We start from the raw sequence: 5,691 nt of genomic DNA on the forward strand, positions 1-5,691 counted from the left end.
CACTGCCAGCACAAACACAAAAAGGCACTTGGCAGCTGCTGGAACACGGGGTGGCTTTCCCCTGGCACTGGGGAGGGTGGCGGAGTGGGTTGGCAGAGAATCCCCCAGTTCCCACCCAGTGCCACCAACCCAGGGCACGGGGCAGAGCACCTAGCCCTGTGCTGGGTCCCCAACACCCCTGCCACCACACAGGACAAAGGGTGGTGGCAGGTCCCCACTGCAGAGGGAAACTGAGGCACGGGCAGTGCCCAGAGCATTGGCCCCAGATGCTGCCACCTCTCACACTCAGAGCCCGGGGTAGCCCCGTCCCCACAGGACACTGGTGACCACCCTGCCCAGTGCTGCCCACCGGCCCCGCAGAACTCGGAGCCGCTTCTGGAGGGACCGAGACAGCCAGGGCTTTTTTTAGGTGCTCCATAAGTGCCGTCTGGGCGGTATTTTTATCGGCTCCTTAAATAAGAACTGTCATCTGAGCCCGACGCGCCTGCTTAATTATTAACGCCCCGTGGGGAGGCGGCGTGCTCGCCTGGCCCCAGCCTGCCTTCCCCCGGGGTCCCTGGTGGGGTCCTGCACCCCGGGTCCCCTCAGCTCCCCACCAGCATCCCAGAGCGAGGGCTGACATCCTGGCCATCCCAGAGCACCCCATCTTCCCACGAGCATACGTCCAGCGTGGGAGCATCTTCCGTGGGGCTGGGAGAGAAGCTGGGTGAATTTTCTGAGTGGAGGGTGCTGTGGCATGGGCATCGCTGCCGTTGTCAGGGTCACAGTGCTTGTGCAGGTATTAGGGATAAGGGGAGGGTGGGAGGCACTGTGTGTTGCCCTCCCATCCCATCTCAGTGGCTTGAGGTTGTCCCAGGGAAAATCATCCTTGGAAGCCCGGCTGTGTACCCCGAGGAGTACTGGCAGCCCGACTTTGTGTCAGGGCTGATGCTAAATAGTGCAGGAGGGCAGCTGCTGCTGCAGAATTAATTTGGGCTTGGAAAGTGCTTTGAAACCCTGAGATGAAAGGCCAGGGCTGAGTACAAAGCGCTGAGGCTCCACAGACAGTGGGAAGGAAGTTCCCCCTCAAAGCACTGTCGGTCTGGCAGGCTCGTTGCCGGCCGCCCCACCAGCCGCGGCCCCTCCATCGCCTCCTGCCCCACCAGCCACGGCCCCTCCATCGCCTCCTGCCCCAGGTGAGGCAGTGTCCTGACTCTGGGTTGTTTTGGGGAGGGTTGGTGAAGCCCCAAGCTCACTTGGGTGTTGGTTGCGGGGTCCTTCCTTGGGGCTGGTGCAACCCCCAGCTCTGGTGAGTGGTGGGGTGGAGTGGTGCTGGAACTGAGCCTGCACCATGGCAGGATGGGGAGCGCTGCTGGTGGGTGCAAGGACAGAAGGGACGCCCTTGGCCTGCTCCTGGGATGCTTCCCTTGTGTGTCACACAGCCAAGGCTCGGGGCAGCAAGGTGGAAAAGGGGCCAGGGTGCTGGGGTGTCAGGGTGTTGGGGTGTTGAGGCCGGGCAGTGTGTCCCAGCGAGGGGTCAGGCAGGGAGGACATGAGGGCACTGCAGCCTGTGAGGAAGGGGACACCAAAGCCAGGTGTTTCCTCAGCTTGTTTTTTACCAGCCCAACTGCAAGAGCCAGAAAACTGCTCCCTTGGGCGGGACGCACCTTCCTCAGGGCAACCTGAGCAGCAGCCACCCGGGCAGCGGGACTGGAGGGTGAGCACCCAGCCAGGGAGCCACAGGGCTGTGCAGGAGCTAGGGCAGCATCCCAGGGACAGCACCCATCCATCCCAGCTCCACACACCAGCCCCAGGGAATGCCACTCTCTGTCCTTGCTCTGCCCAGCTTTGCCACCCACTGGCTGAAGACAGGCAGGAACCCAAGCACTGGGTCACTGCTTGCTGTTGATGGAAGGTATTGCAGGCATGCCTGCGTACCAACGGTGATGGCCCTTGTCCTCAGTGTGGGGACAGGCTGGGGCACCAGCACCTTGCATCCCCCTCACCGTACCTCCCCCCTCACCATACATCCCCCTCACCATACACCCCCCTCACCACACATCCTCCATGCTGTGCATTCCTCTGCTGTGCATCCCCCTCGCTGGGCATCCCCCTCACTCCAAGCAAGCAAACGTGGAGGGAAGGGCCACACAACCATTGCTCTCCCGCAGCAAGTGAAGGGTGAGGATTTCTGGATCCCTTTTCGGAGCAGTCAGCAGCTAACCCAAGTGAACCTCAAGTCAAAGAGAATTTACTGCCTTCCCTTGCAGTGTCACAAGGCATTGACAAGACGTAACAGGGAAAGCAAGAAAATGTGAAGAGAAGGACTCATCTTCCAGGCCGCAGGAATTAACAAAGTGGCACATTTGAATGCACCGGAGTATTTTTAATACCGTAGGCGGAATCAGGGTTATTAGGTTTTTCTGGGACAGCTGCAGAACAGACCTGCATCCTTTGGGTCTTTGTGATTTCCCAACCCAGCAGCCATCTGGGCTTTTGCTGAGGGGTGTCCATGGGTACCAGGCAGAGGTGGGAGAAGGGCATTTAACGATGGGCAGCCACAACACCTCCAGCTGCCTGGGGTGCCCACCAGAAGCTTCTAACTCTGGCCGTTCACCACCTAACCCTCATCCCACTGCTGCCCAGTCTGTAAAACAGAAGAATTAAGTGCTGCGAGGGGTGACAATTTATGCATCAGAGCCCAAAAAGGAGGCTGGATTCACTGCAGATAAATATTACAGGCAGATAGCTATTCTGAAGAATTTACAGCATTATGAATATCATGTTCTGACCTGTGATGGGGAAGAAAATCATCTGTGTTGTGAAATGTATTTATTGCTATGGTGCTTTGACAGGAATAAATCAGTATTGTTCAGTCTGGGGCAAATATGTGGTCACCGTAAATCGGCAGAGCTGTGGTGATTTGGACTAGCTGAGAACCTGCCGTATTTATGTAAATTCCTAGATAAGTGTCATAAGGTTTGTATGGAGAGGCAGTATTTTTTATTAGGCCAGCTGATATATTTGGAGAAACCAGACGAGCTTCCAGGCACACAAGCGCTTCTTCAGGTCCAGGCTTGTGTTCAAGATTGTCCATGAGAATCCAGGAATTGTACCCAAGGGCTAATATTATTTTTTTCCAAGTCAGAGGAATCATACATGTAACCCAAATATAGCAGCATCACTCAAAAGGTGTCCGGGATAAGCAGGCAGCTCCACTCTGGTCCGTACCCAGAGATCTGATAGTCCTGCTTGGCTCAGGCGATGCCCCATGGCATTTCTAGATACCTCCAGAACATTGATAAGAAATGGCAGCAGTAGCTGAAAAACGAGTTTGGGATCCATGACCTACTTTAATATTCTCTGGCATTCTGCACTTTTTTACTCAAATTGTCTTCCCAAAGCTGGCATCATACAGAAAACAACGCAAAACCCCGCTGCTGAGCTCTCCAGAGACGATGGTGAGCCTCCTCAGAAGAATGAATGCACCATTATCGGAAAAAGAGGAATAAACTGCCCTTGTCTATAGGCGCTCTCCTCGGGATAGCCGTGGTGGTAAACAAAAGCCAGGCACAAAGGCTGTTCTCACACCAGAACCACGTGTGCCGTGGGGTGTGAGGCTGGGGATGCGAGCAAGCAGACAGCGTTTTATTTTATAGAGGAGATAGAGAGGATCTGGGCGTATTTCTAGTTTTATTTATCAGAAGGCATGATTTCTTCTGCTCTCAGAAGCTGTAAACAAAGAAGTACTTTGTGTTAAACAAATCCATTCAATACAATTCTCTTTTATTTGTAAAGCCATGCTAAAACCACAGTAAAGATGGAGATCTCACCCAAAATGGTGTTCCTTGCCATCATAAAGCACTATCATCAGCATTTCCAAACCAGTTTGTCCCCACCCACGTGGGTGACACCATGGCCATGGGCTTTGAATAGCCACAGCAGGCTGTGGCCACACTATTGCCCCGTGGAAGCCGGCACATGCCGGTGCCACCAAGGTTTCCTGTGGTGTTTCAGAAGAAAACCACAGGGTGCAGGGATCAGCAAGCGGGACGTCTGTGTCCTCCGAGATTGTCCGCACACCTCCCAGAGCGCCTGTGCGGGGACAGTGGCACTGGGAAGGGCTGGGGACATGCAGCACGTGCGCTGGGGCACACCCAGCGTGTGAGAGGGAGGATGGTGTTTGCCCACGCAGCGCCATGCGTCAGCACCGCCTGGCTCCCTCCGACCGGGATAAAGCACTTCCGTCAGGATCAGCACAGCTCCATTCATTAGACCTCTTTCCTTTCTCCCAGTGCTGCAGCGTCCTCTCAGCATCGCTTTATCCATAGGCTTTTTAGGAAAACAGGATCTCTTTATGGTTCCTAATGGAGCTCTTAATGCACAGCAGAAGCCCTGCTAGGCCTGAGCGGACGTGTGCTTTTATTTCATGTGTTATTGATGAGCGAGTGTGCCACGCTCCCAAGCTGGCTGCTCATAAATTATCCAGCATTGCTCTTCAGAGGAGCTGCTCTCCTCCGCGGGTCGGCTGGGAGGACCCTGTCCCACGCCATGGGGATGGGATACGGGGGCAGTTTTTTGACCCCAGCTGTGTCACCGCAGCCTGGCCCAGCACCATCACGGCGTCATGGACCCCACAGCCCCCCACGGGCACAGAGGGTAATGTGGGCCCCGCGCACCACCTACCCCAGGGCAGCAGCCCAGCACTGGGGCAGCCCCCGGCCGCCCGGCAGCGGGACCACGGCCACAGGAGGAGATGCTGCAGGCCCTGGCGACCAGGGCTGATGGTGGCCAGGGCTGAGTGGGCCTGGGCTGTGAGTGGGTCTGGGCTGAGCAGGCCTGCACCGAGTGGGCCTGGGCTGTGTGTGGGTCTGGGCCGTGAGGGGGTCTGGGCTGAGCAGGCCCAGGCTGTGTGTGGGTCTGGGCAGTGAGTGGGTCTGGGCTGTGAGTGGGTCTGGGCTGTGAGTGGGTCTGGGCTGTGAGTGGGTCTGGGCTGTGAGTGGGTCTGGGCTGTGAGTGGGTCTGGGCTGTGAGTGGGTCTGGGCTGTGAGTGGGTCTGGGCTGTGTGTGGGTCTGGGCTGTGTGTGGGTCTGGGCTGTGAGTGGGTCTGGGCTGTGAGTGGGTCTGGGCTGTGTCTGGGTCTGGGCTGTGTGTGGGTCTGGGCTGTGAGTGGGTCTGGGCTGAGCAGGCCCGGGCTGTGTGTGGGTCTGGGCTGTGTGTGGGCCCGGGCCGTGTGTGGGCCTAGGCCATGAGTGGGCCCGCGCCGTGAGTGTCTCCCCGAGGCCCAGCCGCGGCCCTGGGCGGCACAGGGGTGCAGGCAGCAGCCTCCCCGCCGAGCCAGGCCCACCCCGGGAGGGGAGCCCCGCGCCCCCGCCCCGCGCCCCCGCCCCGCGGGCCGCTCCCGGTGAATCAGCACGGGCGGCCGCCGGGACCCCGCGGGCGGGACCCCGCGGGGGGGGCGGGGAGGGCCCCCAGCGGGGCGGGGCCGGGCGGGGCGGGGAGCCGGGGCGGGGCCGGGGGCGGGGCCGCGTGTGGCCCTGGCGCGCGAGGCACGACGGGAGATGGAGTCCTGGAGGGGGACTGGCCGTTCCCGCCACACCCCCCCCGGACTCCATCTCCCGTCGTGCCCCGCGCGGGGGCGGCGGGCGGCGGGCGGGGCAGGGCGGGGCGGGCGCAGGGGGGTTGTGGTGGCCCGCGGCGCGCGCACAGCAC

This window comes from Strix aluco, chromosome 19 (assembly GCF_031877795.1).
Source record: "Strix aluco isolate bStrAlu1 chromosome 19, bStrAlu1.hap1, whole genome shotgun sequence".
Taxonomy (NCBI): domain Eukaryota; kingdom Metazoa; phylum Chordata; class Aves; order Strigiformes; family Strigidae; genus Strix; species Strix aluco.